Source organism: Fundulus heteroclitus, unplaced genomic scaffold, assembly GCF_011125445.2.
Source record: "Fundulus heteroclitus isolate FHET01 unplaced genomic scaffold, MU-UCD_Fhet_4.1 scaffold_84, whole genome shotgun sequence".
Classification (NCBI taxonomy): Eukaryota; Metazoa; Chordata; class Actinopteri; order Cyprinodontiformes; family Fundulidae; genus Fundulus; species Fundulus heteroclitus.
In genome coordinates this window covers 752,657-770,571 of record NW_023397296.1, presented here as the reverse complement: position 1 = coordinate 770,571, position 17,915 = coordinate 752,657, and the positions used below count along the sequence as shown (strand labels likewise).

The window sequence follows — 17,915 nt, the reverse complement described above, 5'->3', positions numbered from 1 at the left end:
GGTTAAGCACACATTCATAGTGGTTTGTAGATCAGCTAACCGGGTTTCATCCTCTGGTTTGACAATGTGCTTCTAGCATTATGCATAAGTTTACTTTTCTCTTTTATTTGGAGCAGAGATGGTAGGCATAGTGCATAAAACACAGGAGGATTTTATAGCAAAGACATTACATGTTCCACACGGACAGCTTTCATTCCATCCTGCGTTGGGAAAACTGCAATGCCTAATTTTTCCATTAAGTCCTGTCCTAACAGATTAATGGGGCAAGTTGGTGACATTACTACAGGAGCATACAACCTTTCTTCCTGTTTGACCATTTGCTGATTTTACAAAAATTTACATTTTAGAAGTTCTTAGTCCTAGGTTATCTTATATACATGTTTTACAGGCTCCTGAATCACATAAAAGAGTAACTGGCTGTCCATTAATTGTAAGCACTATGTATGTTTTTTCTTTTAATGCATTTAATAGCTCCCATGCTCCATACACATCTACTGTTTTTAATGGCTCTGGATCCCCATTTGCTCTAGGCCCCTAGTCACGTCTCATATGAAGAACCGCCCCTGCGGGCTCTTTCCCATCCCTGCAGATGAGGTGCTTGTATCTGATTGGGACATTCCCTAGACCAAATGGTCGGGTGACCCGCAACTCCAGCACCCCCCATCTGGTTTTACTGATTTGGGCTGAAAGCCCCCTCGGTCGCTAGGACCGCCCCTGCCTCCTCGGAAACCTCCTCGACGCTGTCGAAGCGGTCCAGTGGCTTGGAAAGCAAATATTTCGTCTGGGTCACATGAAGGATCTACCCAGAAAATGTGCCCCCCACCCCCCACCCCCCCCCAGACGCACTTCCCTTTTTAGCGTGTTTCTCGGTGTGACGCACATAGGCCTATACCATAACTGTGGTTACGTTAGACGTTATCAGTGTAACTAAGTGTTTTTTTTTTTTTTTTATCCACACAGATATATGCGGCTGGAAACCTTCCATTAACAAGTATTTTTATTGTTTTATGGATCCCAAATTTCCAATTATCCGCCCTCCTGCGAAAACTGCTCCCGCGGCGTCTGCTGCTGTTCCCCCATTTCCGCTTCATGTTCAAATATTCCGCCTTGTGGGGTTCTGCCTGTATAATTCGCCCTTGTTTTACCCCAATGTTTTATCCCACTGACGACTGTAAGGCTTGTCCTAACTCATGTCCATTTAAACCATATGAGTTATAAATTCCCTCCTTGGATCCATAATTCTGGATCTTCCTGCGGAGAAATTACACATTCTACAGTCTTTCTAGCTTCCTCTAACGACCAGAGACGGAAAACTGGGATTGTTTAAGGCTGCTGAGCTCCTATATTAGGATTTGCGACCTCCACCATAGGATACAATCCTTTGGACGGTCTGTAGATAACGAATTATCTGATTTACTCAGTCCATCCAGATCTGCATACAGGTCTGAAATATCCCTGGGGGGGTTTAAGAGATTATACGGTGGTGGTCTGCCTTCTTCAGTTGCCACCATAGTTTGCGTTACTGAAGTATTGTTCTGGCAAGTTCTTTTTTTATTTAGAGCCTAATTTTGTGGCAGATCAACAGGTGTTGGGGGAAGGTTGTCAGCCAGACGCGGCGGCACTGCAGTCGCCGCCGTTCACATCAGCCAACCCAACCCCTCCTGCTGCACAGGGCTGTCTCTCATCCTGCCTATTTTGTGCTTGAATTAACTTACAGCGCACAACGTCAAGCCCTAATATAGCTATAAATATTTCTATATACATACATAAAAAAACTATAGGAGACACCTTCTGTCACTTTTTAATCCGATTTTGATATATTAAAAAGGGGCGGGGCTTATTTTTGAATTGACCTCTGGTAACCTTTAGATGACGTAATAATTAAATGATATAAAATTTATATTAAACGATATAAAATTTATATTAATTGATATAAAATTTATATTAAATGATATAAAATTTATATTAATTGATATAAAGATTGATTCTTATCTTAAGCAATAATTAATCGATATAAAATTTATATTAATCAATATAAAATTTATATTAATTGATATAAAATTTATGTCAAAATTTAATTAATCGAGTTGACGGATAAATAATCCATCAACTTGCCGGATGTCCCGCCTCCATTTCCTGTCCCCCCACCGGAAGTCCCGCCTATATTACATTATTATTAATATGAATATTAATTTTACTATATTGGTTATTTAATCATTTAATTCCTTTAATACACATCCAATTATTTTAATTAATTTATTCACATTCAAGTATTTAATGCATTTGTACACATTCAATTATTTAATTTATCTTATATACGCTCAATTTTGACACTCAGCAGCAGCATAGCAGTCATACTTACGTAATCTTTGCTGAATACCTATCATACAGAGCAAAAAAAACCTCCCTCCCGCACCGTTTGCACAGAAATAATCCAGAGGAGCCGGTGACCCTTTAAGAAAACCTCTTTCAACTATTCGTCTTTAGTCCTCCCTCCAAACTAAATGCATTTACAGCAATGGTCAGTGTCTGTTGGATCACGAACTCAGGAGATCTGTTAGGGGAAGAGCTTCGTCAAAAGAGCACGCGTGTGGGCTTTGGACGTTGGATGATGCAAATCAGTTATTTCGCAGTGACCGCAGCTCGGCCGCTGACCAGCGCACAACACCTTTTTTAGACATAGGTAATAAGCAGAAGCAGGAAACAAATCAGTTATTTCGCAGTGACCGCAGCTCGGCCGCTGACCAGCGCACAACACCTTTTTTAGACATAGGTAATAAGCAGAAGCAGGAAACAAATCAGTTATCTAGCTGAATAGACTGACCAACGCAGCTCAGCGAATCCTGTATCTTGATACACGTAACAACGGTTTCAGATTATGTCACTAAAACTCAACACTCTCTTGGTAAACACAACCTCTCAGAGACTTGTATAAAAATGCCCCATCCTGTGCAATGTATTCACGGGATGAAAGCTCATCATATCAGAAGCAGCACGGGTCGTAACTAACGCTCAGATTCACGCCAATGGCCACAGCACAGGGTCCACGCAGACGCTACAGCACAGGTGTCAAACTCAAGGCCCGCGGGCTGAATCCGGCCCGTCAAGGTAAATTATCCGGCCCTCAAGAGCCAATAAAAAAAGGCATATCATGTCATAAAGTAGAGGTATATATCCTTTTAAAGTGTATAAAGTGGCTAAAACTGTGCCTCCTGTAAGTGTAACTCACCCCAATATCAACTTTTCTTGCAGATAAACTGTATAAACTGGGCCTAAGGTTGCTATTTCTATGTTACCGTGCATTTTTTATACTTCTATGTGAACTGGAATGAAATTATGAAATGAAAAGTATCGTCTATACACGTGCAACCGGCCCTTTTAATGACTTCATGACGTCAAAGTGGCCCCATATGGAAATGAGTTTGACACCCCTGCGCTACAGCATGGCACGCGTTTCGCTGGTAAGTCCGCTCTTTAAATTAATATAATGTAACGATTATATGTCTTAGTTCTTCCACCCGGGTCTGTTTAGGACGCTGAACACACGGCGTAGGGGGGAATCCCTCCGTGACGTTTTAGGGAATCCTGTCTCTGAAGTTATGTGATGGTGTAGTATTGTCACGGCTGTATCATAATATATTTTTAATTATTTTTCAGACCTCGCAGGCCGCAACCTCGATAACATTGTGTTGACACAGATGGATTTAGGTTATATTTACTTTCATTTTCTAAATATATCCGCGATAAAATCCTAATACATCATTCTAAACATGTTTTTTTTTTTTTTTTTTTTTTCCTTTTAGACTTTTTAGACGGACTCGCCCAAAACTCATATCAAAACCCTTACCAACAGCTCAACACTCGCCAGCCTGCAGTTCGCTCTGACACTGCAGTGGGGGGAATTGTATGAAGGCAGATTTGTGTCTTTATTATTCAATCAAAAAAAAGGTTGCTTCAATCAAAAAATATATTTTCAATTAAAAAAAAATCACTTCAATTAAAAAAACTTTTCAATCAAAGAAAAAAAGTATTTGAATCCAAAAATATATTTGAGACTCAAAAAAATACATTTGAACACTGATTTTCTTTGATTGAAAATGTTTTCTTTGATAGAAGTCCGTTTTTTTTTTGTTTGAAGCAATGTTTTTAATTAAAATAGTATTGTTTTTTGATTGGACCATATAATGGGTAGGACATTTGTGTCTTTATCATTCAATCAAAAAATAAGTTGCTTCAAACAAACAAACAAGGGAATCAATAAAAAAAGTCACTTCAATCAAAAGATAAACGTTTTCAATCATAGAAAATAGTTTTGAATGCAAATAAAATATTTGAGACTCCAAAAATTGCATTTGAACACTTTCTTTTTAATTGAAAATGTTTTCTTTGACTGAAGTAATCTTTTTTTGCGTTTGGGTTATACATGGGTAGGACATTTGTGTCTTAATCATTCAATTCCAAAAAAGTTGTTTCGATCAAAAAAAAATATTTTCAATAAAAAAAAAAAAAAATTAAATGCAAAAAAAAATTACCCGTCAATAAAAAGGTATTGAAGAGAATGTGTTTTTTGTTGTTTTTTTTTTTTTTTGAAGAAAAAAAAAATTTGAAGTTCAACATTTTTTGATTAAATAACTTTTTTTTTGAAGAGAAAAAAGTTTTAAAGTTCAATTTTTTTTGATTGAATCATTTTTTTTTAAGTGAAAAAAGTTTTGAAGTTCAGATTTTTTCGTTTGAATCACTTTTTTTTTTGAAGCTCAAAAAGTTTTGAAGTTCAAATTTTTTCGATTGAATCATTTTGGAACAAACGTACCGTGGTGGGCGGGTGCTTCTCTATTGGTCAGACATGTTTGATTGACAAGTGTCTACACCAACTTTCTGACAAAGAAGTCTTGTTCGGCACTCCCCAGGCCAGACAGCTTTTTACCAGCAAGAGGGAACAGCGGTGAAGTTGTCGGTAAGTAGATAAAACAGGTTGAAAATAATTGGTGTCATGTTATTAGCCTATTCTGTTGATATTTACAATAAATTGTACGCTTACTAACTTTGTTCACGTTGAGGAATGTTTGTAATGGTGTGAGGTTAGATGTCTAAATATTTTCAGACAGGCAAGCAAAGTGGGCGAACCTATGGCCCCCACGCAGCAGCTTGCTATGTGCTAAAGAGCTACTGTGTTGAGTAAAATGGCCACAGTGCTGCCTGTTTAGTAGATGCTTTTATCTTGAGAGCGGGATATAGGCTGCTTAAGCTGCTGTTAGTCGAGGTGCATGCGTCTCTCTCCCCCCTCCCCCCATACATTTACCGCTGGGTCCGGTGTCGACCAAGTGCCATGTAATGTGCAGGGTATGGCAGGCCGTTTTAACATTTATTAGCTTGACTGAATATGAATTTCAGACATCTCAAATACGGAATAAGATTTTTGCACTTAAAATAATAACAGTTCATCTACATCATCTTATTTCAAGTGCAGAATAGCTAATAACCTTCTTTTAGGGGTAAGAATACTCATTCCATTGGCAAATAGTCTTATTTAGCTGCTCAAATCAAGGAAGAAAAAAGTTGAGTTCTGTTATTGTGAACATGGATCAGAGAAGATGCCTCATTCCTGTGCTGCAATAAATACACACACACACACACACACACACACACACACACACACACATATATATATATATATATATATATATATATATATATATATATATATATATATATGTGTGTGTGTGTGTGTGTGTGTTTGTGTGCGTGTGTGTGAATGTGTTATGAATATGATCAATTTGTTAAATCTAAACATTGTGGTCTTCATTATTTCATAAAACCGTGTCACATGTGAACCTTTAGGAAGAGACTTTTTGGGTGAGTATTAAAGAGGTAAATATAATAATATGAGGAAAAAAAAAGTCCTAGGTCAAGAAAGTAAAAATAAACAAACAAACACAAAAGTGATAATGTTATGATAAAAACATCATATTATGAGAATTAAGGGGGAACATTTCCAGAATAATCACAGTTTGCAGAATTATTTCACTCCTGGAGTAATAGGGCCAGGTTAGATTATTTTAAATATTTTTATTCTTTAGGAGAATAAATTCAGGAGAATGAAGCTAAAGGGATACGAAAATAAACTTGTAATATTACAAAAAAATACTACGAATACAAAGTATATTCAGAGATTAAAGTCCCTCTGATACTGTTTAAGTGACTGAGTAACTGCAGATTTGCCACATTTAAGATGGCGGACGCTCTGACGCATCACAGCATAGGCAGAACCCGCCCAATGACGCGTCTACTCTTATATTATGTCTATGGTCTGAAAACTAATCCTGGATCTCCATAATCCATTTTTTACCGGTCATAGTTTTTATTTCAGATATCAAAAATCAATGATCAAAAGTTTTGAAACCAATATGTAAGACATCCAACTTTGTAAATTCCGCTTTCTGTCCGTCAATTTGCGTTGGTAGTAATTGACAGAATTGCAAGAAAAGGGCATGAAACTGAGCGAGCCCTTAGCCAGGGAATGTGTAGCGACAGAGAGCGACGTTCAATAGAAAGTTGTGTAAGAAACCTTCACAGAATTGAACATTTATTGTCTACAGAAACCTACAATGAACAGTAAAGCAGTTTGACTGAGGTTGGAGTGCTAGCAATAGCTCATTTCCATCGAACCGAGGATCGTCGTTTCTTCATAAGGCGGGTTAGTTCAGGTAAGTCCTCACAAACAAACTTTCTTTTCTTTTTTTTTTATTAATTGATTTCTATTTTATTTTTTTGCTGTTAAAGATTGGGTTGTCTTCTGTATAAAATGTAATACTTAACATTTGTTTTCCTAGGGCGGAGTGGCAGACCATCTATTGTTACCAGAGAGCACATAGACGTCCTTATGAAGCAAGGACATACAATCAAAAAAAAGGCAAAAATGATGGGATGTTCCTTGTCGTTTTTGAACAACAAATCAAAGCTGGTGGACCTACACATAAGAGAAAGACTGTCTGCCTTAGATGACAATCAGCTGCAAGAGCGTGTGAGCACATTGCAGGACCAGTATCCAAACTCTGGGAATGAGGTTTGTCTTTTCTACAGAAAATTGATATTTAAGTTGGATCCGCTTGTGAGAGTATTTTTTAATCATTAATGCTTTCATGTTTATATTTTTCAGATGATGAGGGTGCTGCTTCGTGCTCAAGGTGTGATTGTCACACGGGCCAGGGTACGCTAAATGTTGGGAAGGACAAACCTGACATCTGCTGCAAGAAGGTGGAGTCGGACTGTTGCAAGGTGGGCTTACCATATGCCGTACCCCAACAGTTTGTGGCATATTTATTTATATATATATATATATATATATATATATATATATATATATATATATGAGAGTGAGACAGGCTGCTTGATTTGCTGTACTGAATCATGGAGAGTGAGCAGAGTTATGCTGGTAGTTACGCCACGTTTCGGTCTTTTGAGTTGGAGGATTTTTCACCCTCCTCATCCCCGGCGGTGTAGGAAGGTTTTTGTGGAGCCAAGCAGGCCAGACTCTGATCAATTTGACCTCCTGGCTCAAGGCCCTGACTCAGTGAAGCCACAACCTGGCGCTGCAGAGTCAAATGGTGGACAGAATTGGTCCTGTTATATATTATCATATATCAGAATCAACATATATTTTCTGCTTTGTAACCCAGGCGGGATCACCGGCAGCTTTGTGCATCATGATTCATTTGTAATGTGGACACGTCAGCCCCAGATCACCCTCTCTGTATCGTCTCAAACAGCAGGCAGATACCGCAGATCGCCCATGTCCAATGTCCAACCTAGAATCAACATCAGTCTCTCAGCAGCCCCTTCCCGGCCGCCTCAAGACACTAACTGCAGAACAATTGATTGCTTTCACATACACTGCCCAACAACACATAAAAAGTTGGTAAATTTGTTTTTTGAAGATAAAAAAGGTCGCTAGAGAGTTTGAAAAGTGCAATAGTGCTCTCTATGGAGGCACAAGAAGATGCTCTATTTTTTTGTTTTGTTTTTTAAGACTGAGCTGGCTTTTATAGTCCTGAGCAGCCAGGGGACCAATGTCACACACTCAGAATTACGTGGCACGTGCAGAAACTAATGTTAATTTGAAATTCAATGCAAGAAGTTTGACCCTAGGAAGGCGCCATACTGAGTTTTGGACACAAAAGCCGGATTTCAACAAATATGCATTATAATTTTTCAAAAATAATGACCAGGATATGTAGATAGTACTATAAAACAACCATGTTAAGAGTTTATTGACAACAAACAGCTGATTTGGGGAAGAGTTACACTTTAACAGAATTTAGCAACCTAGAAACCAGGCTTTTCCATATTTGTTAAGCCTCCTATCTGGGATACCCTCCAGGTTGATATCAGTAGCTCTTTAAATTCTATTGTTGAGTTATTGTGCTCTGAATTGCTTTTTACAGAAAATTATCAAATGAAACAATATAGTGACCTTGAGTGTTTTTCCAGCAATGAATATATAACTTTGTCTTTTAATGTTTTAATGTCTTTTAATAATCAATAATGTTGATTTTTAGCACTAGGTGATAACGTGTTTCAAATATTTGCTGATATACTAATTCAATTATTCATAATTTCAGCAAAAAATGTTGAAACCATTGATTTATTTCTAATACGGGTTTTCTGATCATTATCGTATATTGTCTCCAGGTAGGGGGTTGTATCCTTATTTTAAGTACTAATTTTATTTTGTGTTGTTTCAACTTTCTAGATGGGGCTTTGTGATACATGGTGCCATCGAAGGACACCCGTGTAGGATTACCTCAGCTGCAGTACAAACAATAGGGCAACAACAGTACTCTGTCAGTTTTTGAAATCAACATCTTACTATGGACTACCATCAAGAGTCAGATCAGACCATGGGGATGAAAACATGCTGCTTGCTTTATGCATGCATCTAGTTCAAGGGCTGGAACACAGAGGCTTCATAACAGGAGAATCAGTTCATAATCAGCGCATAGAACACCTTTGGCAGGATGTATTTTTGCATGTGCTGCAGCATTTCTACCATACATTCTACTGTCTGGAGGACGCAGAGAATCTTAACCCAGATAATGATATCCACAGACTTTCTTTACATATTGTATATCCACCTGAGATTCAAAGGAGGCTGGAACAGTTCAGACAGGCTTGGTACCACCATGGTTTGCCCACAGAAAGTAATCACACAGCAGCTCGTCTGTAATTCTGATGCAGAATACATTTGACAATTGACATTTAATCATTCTTTTGCACATTGCCATTATCACTTTATTTTAGATCTGTAAATATTTATTTATATATATATATATATATTTATATTTCTTTTGTGGGGAATGTTGTATTTATATAATTATGTTGTTTTTATATCTGCAGCGTGTAACGAAAATAATTTCCCACTGAGATTATTAAAGTATTTCTGATTCTGAAATAACTGTTGGGTGCGGTTCGATGAAACCTTGCAGTCAGGCCGCTGTGAGGAACTTGTAAACTTTAGTTCAGGAAAAGGAAGAAGAATGAATACCGTCACTGTATCCCTAACCTAACCTTCGGATGTTTGCGTTTCTACCACATTTTAATTGTGCTCTGAGCGAAAGATCACGTTTTGCAAATTTAGATGCCCAACTAAGTCAAGACGACAGACGCTCACAACATCTCTTCTATAAGAACTCCAAAGGACTGTACACATTATGCACAAACACATCAGACAGACTAGGTAATATAAAACAGCTTCTTTATTGACTCTAATGGGAAGTTCTATATAGTTTGCATATCTTATGTTTCAACCTCTCCCTTACATCTGGAGCTGCTGTCTTACAGGAGTTGTCTGGACCAACATGATCTCACATACAGAACCTTCTGAAAGTATTTAGCCCCCTTGAACTTTTCAACCTTTGGCCAAATTTCAGGCTTCAAACATAAAGATATAAAACTGCATGTTTTCGTGAAGAATCAACAAGTGGGACACAATCATTAAGTGGGACGAAATTTATTCATTCTCTTTCTTTTAAAAAACACATTTTTATTTTGGCCCTCTTCTTGTGTTAAACTTCTCCCTCCTTTTGGCAAAAATATCTGTTTATTTATTTTTTCTTTGTCATTAGTGGCCATGATAAGTTCAGTTTAATATTTTTTTATGTATCAAACTTTAATTTTGAGTATTTTCTTTATTGCCATAAAGACAAACCTAGAAGAGAACATATGATGGTCTTGGATAACAATTTGTCAACTTCCTGAAAGTTGTTAAAATCTAAAACCATTTCAGAAGTTTAATGACAGAACCTGAATCATCTGGCACAGTCTTCTGATATTTTATCCTCAGGACCAGCTAAAGGCTTTTAGTAAAAAACATATGAACAGTATTTTTTAAACACTGGTACACTTTTCAGACTTGTAAAACCACGTTTTACCTTAAAATTAAGTAAAACATTAACAACAGCTGGACAAACATGCAAACCCGTCATCACCTTACAGCGTAACCTTTCATAGTCACATTCGTGATCATTTAAGAAACTCCAAAGGTCGGAGCTTGCAAAATTCCCTCGATCATGTATATTCTAACAGCCTTGTAGGAGGAGTGCAGTGACAGATACAACAGGACAACAACACTAGTATTGGCTTCTGGGTAAATTGTCTTGGTGTCATGCAGAAACTGGATTTCAGGCTGGCAGGAAAAGCCAAGTGGAGGGATGGCAGAGGCTCCAGAGGTGAACATCGAGAGAGAGGGTGGACCATCCTCCTCTTCTATAAGACAGAACAATAGAAGAATATGACTGTTAGACATGGAAAACATACCCCTGATGTATTGTACAAAGTAATTTTAAATTTATGGAAATTGACTAAAATGCAAAAACAGACCTTTAATGTCAATCAGCCAGTCACTCCTAAAGCAGACCAACTGGTTCTCCAGAACGTGCTGATTGCTGCCCTGAGCAGAATAGGTCACTGTGGCTCATGTCCCTGGCAGTGAGGGCTTTCTCCTCACACACGGACATGTCAGGAACAACAGCTGGGTTTTTCTGGAGCTCTTTCAGTAGCCCCAGAATCTTGAAGCCCTCTGCAAACCTAAGAGGCAAGGCAAGTTTATTTCTAAAGCACATCTAATGTACAAGAAAATTTCTACAAAAACCTTAAAGCAAGGTACAGAGGACATTAAAAAAGTACATATAAAAAAACAGACATGATTAACAAACAATTTATTAAAGGAACAATAAGCATTATTTTGACACAAGGTTGTGCTTTAGCACTGTCTGTAGACCAAAACAATTATGGGTGCTTTCAAAGGCTGCCTGCACCGCGGCGTGGTGACCACTCTGCATTTCTCAGCGTATTATTAGCATGGTGGACCGCCAGGCTAATATTAACTACAGACCTGAGAACAGGTGGGTCTTTAATCTGGATTTACATAAAAATGTTTTAGCTGAGTCTGGGAGTTTGTTCCAGACATGTGGAGCATAGAAGCTAAATGCAGCTTCTTTAGGTCTGCTTCTGACTATGGGAACCGGTCCAGATTGCATCCAGATGACCTGAGAGGTCTTATGGATTTATGTTGGATCAGAAGGCCACTGATGGATCCTGGTCCTAAAACAATCAGAGCTTTATAGACCAGCAGCATAACTCAAAAGTCTGTCTTCTGACAGTGAGGGAGCCAATGGAAAGACCTCAGAACCAGACTGATGTGGTCCAAGGGTTTGTTTTTAGCTAGGGCTGAATGAGCTGCAGTTGTCTATTACAGGGGTTGGACAATGAAACTGAAACACCTCTTATTTTAGTGTGGTAGCTTTCATGGTCATATTGGACCAGCCTGGTGGCCAATCTTCATTAATTGCACATTGAACCAATAAGAGCAGAGTGTGAAGGTCCAATTAGCAGGGTAAGAGCACAGTTTTGCTCAAAATATTGCAATGCACACAACATTATGGGTGACATACCAGAGTTCAAAAGAGGACAAATTGGATGCACATGGTTCAAACTAGTGATGGGTCCGGCAACACCGATGCGTCGGCGCATGTGTCGAGCTCATAGAGCAAAACCCGTGTCGATGCGCGTATCGACATGGGAAAGTCACGTGACCGATACAGGAACTGTTTCGAACTGACTGACGCGCCAAACTGTTTCTGTTCCCTCTAAGCTGCACGCGTGTGCATTTGCGCACAGCAAAGATATGCTGCGCAGTAAATAAAATCCAAGTTGAACTGTAAACAAAGTAACGGTTAATAATGGTTCATTTTTAACCATGTTGCAACTCTGGTGTGATGGTGTACCACAGTCTCGCTCTTTGAGCAGCAGGTGCTGATCGGAGCGCGCCACTGATGGGTTGGGCAGACGCCTTTACGGTTGGGCGGGTTGCGCTGTGCGTCTTTGTTCTGAGCGTCGTTTCAGGAAAAAACGGCTGATCTACACTGAGTAGAAAGCTGCTACTCTGAGTAGTCCGATCAATCATTGAACGTGAGCATGAGCATTGAAAGGACATGGCAGCAAAAAAATTTTAATAAATAAATAAATATAAATGCCAGTCCACAAGCATCCTCGTTCACATTATTTATTGACTGTATCTAAAAAAAAATCAAATATATGTTTAATTCAAATGAAAATATTAAATAATGCAATGCAACATACAATGATTTAAATTGTATTGTGTTGTCATCAAATCAGTGTTAGTTAACTCTGTCAACCAGGTTGGCTGTAGGGATTTTTAAGGTCCAGCAGGTGTCAGTATTCAGTGACACAGTATCAATACAGTTTGGCAATGTGTTGAAACGCTTCATGACGCCTCATCGACCCATCACTAGTTCAAACATTGTATCCTGAAGGAGGTGCCGTGTATCAGGATGAAAATGCAGCAATACACACAGCAAGACTGGTGAAAGATTGGTTTGATGAACATGAAAGTGAAGTTGAACATCTCCCATGGCCTGCACAGTTACCAGATCTAAATATTACTGAGCCACTTTGGGGTGTTTTGGAGGAGCGAGTCAAGAAACATTTTCCTCCACCAGCATCACGTCGTGACCTGGCCACTATCCTGCAAGAAGAATGGCTTAAAATCCCTCTGGCCACTGTGCAGGACTTGTTTATGTCATTCCCAAGACAAATTGACACTGTATTGGCCGCAATAGGAGGCCCTAAACCATACTAATAAATGATTGTGGTCTAAAACCAGGTGTTTCAGTTTGATTGTCCAACCCCTGTATATTTAAGTGGTAGATCTGTAAACATGCTGTTACAATAATTAGGCTGACTGCAGATGAATGAAGGACTAGTTTCTCCAGGTCCTGCAAAGTAATCACACATTTCATCTGATATTCTTAAGGCTGATTTTGTAATTGCCTTAACTTGTTTCTTAAAATTTAGGTCTGAATCTGTCACTAAATCCAGATTTCTGGCCTGGTTGGTGGTTTTTAGAAGTATAGATTAATATCCCTGTCCATCAATCTTACTGATAAAAGCACCACAACACAAGTATGCTAACAGAAACATGGAGGAACCCATTTTTTCCCCTCAGATCTTATGACAACATCAACACCTTTGTTAAGATAAGAGGGTGTGAATATTTTACTGGTCGTGGGCAACTCTCATACGTCCGTTGCCAATAAACTTGACAGCGGAGCGAACTAGGGAGTCCTTTTTTCTCCAGTTTGGGACATGCCTAAGGCAACCCTTGATGCTAATGCTGTCTGCAGCTTCTTCAATGGCAAAATTAGCCTCATTGGTGATTTCACTTTCTTTTGTCTGAATAAAGATGAATACACATGAGTCCACCCAGCCTCTCCCCCAGTGACCGCTGGAGATAGGCACCAGCAACCCCCGCCACCCCATCAGGGATTAGGCGGGTCTGAAAATGGATGGACGGACACATGAGTCCCACCAATAAACTCATACTAAGTGCATGTCTTTGGACAATGGAAGGAAACCGGTGTGCCTAAAGGGGGCCACATATACACAGGGAGAACATGCAAACTTCACACAGAGGCTTTTAAGCCTCATCTGTGGTAGGCCCACATTATCCAGGACTAAGCATTTTAAAAAGTATTGAAGGTGACAAATGACAGTTTATACTCATACCTTGATTAGCTGCTCCCGGAGTTTGTGATCATGCAGAACTTCTGGTCTGAAAGGGGCCTTTGGAAGCCCGCAAATTGCTGAAACAGCCCTTCTGAGAAAAAATGGTGGGCAACTCCTCCACGGACAACACAGACTGTAATCATTTTTGCTACAAAGTAGTACAACTTTGCTTCCAATGCTGCAGAAGAAACATAAAAGGATGGTTAGTTAAATGACTACCCAAGACTAAATTCCTCTGCTTAAAATAGACTGAATTCACTAGAATGAGGAAGGCATGATTAAAAACGAACCCTGACATACAAAATACCCTAGCACTATGTGACGTTTATTTGATGGCTGGCTGGAGAAATACTCATGTCCACTCCACTGATCAGCTAAGACAAAATGGCTTTTAGGGTAACTCTGAGAGATGGGAAGAGGAGAAAAATTAACTGTAATGTAACAATTCTATAATCTTATTTTAAAAGTTTTGGTTTTTTGTGACCAGAAGTTCAATTCAATTTATTTAAATGTTATTTATATAGTGCCAATTCACAACACAACCTTGTATAGGCATATTGAAATTTTAGATATCTGAAATTCCAATTTAATTCGTCATATAATCAGTAGTGGATATATGTAATGTCATTTCCACTAGTAGAAATATATTTTTGATGTCATGAATTATATATCTGGATATCTAGAATGTTTTATTTATTTTTTATATCTGAAATGATGATGACTAGTATTGACTGGATTATGGAGATCTGAAATTAGATTTCATCCTAGTCGGAATTCAGTTTTAGACATCTGGAATGTTTATTTTAGATTGGAAGAATGTTATTGTAGATGTCTGTAAATAAAAGCCCTATACACATGAATGGGGAAAGTGACGTAATTTGTACTACTTTGAATTATATTCAAGATATCTGAAATATTCATTTTAGATAGGACAAATGTTATTGTAGATGTCTGAAATGTAAATTTTGACTAGGAAGGAATGTATTTGAGATGTCTGGTATACATATTCAGTCAAGCTAATAAATGTTAAAACGGCCTGCCATACCCTGCACAGTACATGGCACTTGGCCGACACGGGACCCAGCGGTAAATGTATGGGGGGAGGGGGGAGAGGGACGCATGCACCTCGACTAACAGCAGCTTAAGCAGCCTATATCCCGCTCTCAAGATAAAAGCATCTACTAAACAGGCAGCACTGTGGCCACTTTACTCAACACAGTAGCTCTTTAGCACATAGCAAGCTGCTGCGTGGGGGCCATAGGTTCGCCCACTTTGCTTGCCTGTCTGAAAATATTTAGACATCTAACCTCACACCATTACAAACATTCCTCAACGTGAACAAAGTTAGTAAGCGTACAATTTATTGTAAATATCAACAGAATAGGCTAATAACATGACACCAATTATTTTCAACCTGTTTTATCTACTTACCGACAACATCACCGCTGTTCCCTCTTGCTGGTAAAAAGCTGTCTGGCCTGGGGAGTGCCGAACAAGACTTCTTTGTCAGAAAGACGTCGTTGGTGTAGACACTTGTCAATCAAACATGTCTGACCAATAGAGAAGCACCCGCCCACCACGGTACGTTTGTTCCAAAATGATTCAATCGAAAAAATTTGAACTTCAAAACTTTTTTCACTAAAAAAAAAAAAATGATTCAATCAAAAAAATTTGAACTTTAAAACTTTTTTCTCTTCAAAAAAAAAAAGTTATTTAATCAAAAAATGTTGAACTTCAAATTTTTTTTTTCTTCAAAAAAAAAAAAAAACAACGAAAAAACACATTCTCTTCAATAGCTTTTTATTGACGGGTAATTTTTTTTTGCATTTAATTTATTTTTTTAATTGAAAATATTTTTTTTGATTGAAACAACTTTTTTGGAATTGAATGATTAAGACACAAATGTCCTACCCATGTTTACCCCAAATGCAAAAAAAGATTACTTCAATCAAAGAAAACATTTTCAATTAAAAAGAAAGTGTTCAAATGCAATTTTTGGAGTCTCAAATATTTGATTTGCATTCAAAACTATTTTCTATGATTGAAAACGTTTATCTTTTGATTGAAGTGACTTTTTTTATTGATTCCCTTGTTTGTTTGTTTGAAGCAACTTATTTTTTGATTGAATGATAAAGACACAAATGTCCTACCCATTATATGGTCCAATCAAAAAACAATGCTACTTCAATTAAAAACATTGCTTCAAACAAAAAAAAACGGACTTCTATCAAAGAAAACATTTTCAATCAAAGAAAATCAGTGTTCAAATTTATTGTTTTGAGTCTCAAATATATTTTTGGATTCAAATACTTTTTTTCTTTGATTGAAAAGTTTTTTTTTAATTGAAGTGAATTTTTTTTTAATTGAAAATATATTTTTTGATTGAAGCAACCTTTTTTTTGATTGAATAATAAAGACACAAATCTGCCTTCATAAATTCAACGCGTAAACAAGCTGCGTCGAAGCCGGCCCAGAAGCGAAACCCGCCAAGAGTCCAGCCCTAAACGAGAACTGGTACAAGTCATAGATCTGGTTATCCCCTTACCGGTTCGCCGACCTCTCTTCTCTCAGACATTGGTACCCAGGTTTCTGCCAGCAGCCCCGAAACCTCGCCAGCCGGTCACGGCTGCTGTACAAACCTCCCCGCAAAACACTCTCATCCGAATGACTCCACCAGCAAATCCAACGCCTCCTAAGTTTACTATTCTTTATAACTGAAAAACCGTAGTTTTGTGCACAGCAAGCGTGGGTTCCAAACCCCGGTAAACCTAAATCTATTGGTTTTTCCTTCTTATGTATTTATTTCTGCTGCAACCAATGTATAAGTGTAACGCACTCCGTTTAAAAGCAATGTTTCCCGTCTGCAGGAGTAGATCCCCCAGCTGCTGCAGGAGACAACACTGAGTTACACGCGACAAGCACCCCTCCATCAAACGGTGAGTTACAAATTAAATTTTTTCCTCTTCATTTATTTTTCCTTCATTTATTTTGTTATTGTCTTAAACTAAATGTTTAAAGTAGTTTTCTGTACGGTTCAACCTTACTGTGTGTGTGTGTGTATGTGTGTGTGTGTGTGTGTGTTTGTTCTGCTATCTTACTGAGTACATTCTACAAAGGGAGGACATGTTGGATGTTCCTCGTGTGTGTGTGTGTATGTGTGTGTGTGTGTGTGTGTGTGTGTGTGTGTGTGTTTGAATCAGACCTCTGCTCCTTGCTCCCTCTCACCACTTTTCACCTACATGTTGTATAATTAGCCTTCTTATATATATATATATATATATATATATATATATATATATATATATATATATATATATATATATATATATTTATTTAATTTTGTTTATTTACATATTTAATATATAATTATACTTTTTGCAGCCCTTGATGCAATCCAGAGAAGACCCAACCTTGTTGAACTATGTTCTACTCTTGAGAAATTCTGTAATTAGTAATTCTGATTCTCGTCAAGAAAGTGGTTACGCTTCGAAGACTTGTTGCGGGTAAATCTTAATTTCAACTCATTTCTATACCATACAATAAATAATATGAATAAATCCCTGTGTCCCTCTTTACTAAATGTCGGTATTTACAACTAGTTTATTATATCGTAATGAATCAGTGTTTTTTTTCACAGATACTTCCACATATGAATTTACTATTTTTCTACAATTAGGGCACCGTATAATAAAGTGAATAAACCCTATGTGTCCTTCTTTTCTTCATTATATCATAATGAATCAATGCATTTACCTATTTCTATGTATGAAACAATTTCTTCTACAATTAGGTTACGTATAATAAATTCCTGTTCATACTATACAATAAATATC

The 17,915-nt window shown here is 37.8% G+C and overlaps 3 long non-coding RNA genes across 4 annotated transcripts; 2 read left to right on the top strand and 1 right to left on the bottom strand.

Annotated features, from left to right (window-relative positions):
- The first annotated feature begins 3,434 nt into the window (after positions 1-3,434).
- Positions 3,435-17,525, top strand: LOC118562247. The gene is made up of 3 exons (XR_004930539.1): positions 3,435-3,461; positions 16,950-17,018; positions 17,464-17,525. It is a non-coding gene; the product is annotated as an uncharacterized LOC118562247 (long non-coding RNA).
- On the top strand, positions 4,702-9,298 carry LOC118562242. Of its 2 annotated transcripts, XR_004930534.1 has the most exons (5): positions 4,702-4,954; positions 6,597-6,704; positions 6,831-7,063; positions 7,157-7,275; positions 8,750-9,297. It is a non-coding gene; the product is annotated as an uncharacterized LOC118562242 (long non-coding RNA). The 2 variants fall into 2 exon arrangements; XR_004930533.1 differs by lacking the exon at positions 4,702-4,954 and having other exon boundaries at positions 6,292-6,704; positions 8,750-9,298.
- On the bottom strand, positions 9,991-14,705 carry LOC118562244. Its single transcript, XR_004930535.1, has 3 exons — positions 14,083-14,705; positions 10,876-11,082; positions 9,991-10,761 (listed from the first exon to the last, which is right to left on the bottom strand). It is a non-coding gene; the product is annotated as an uncharacterized LOC118562244 (long non-coding RNA).
- Positions 17,526-17,915: the final 390 nt, after the last annotated feature.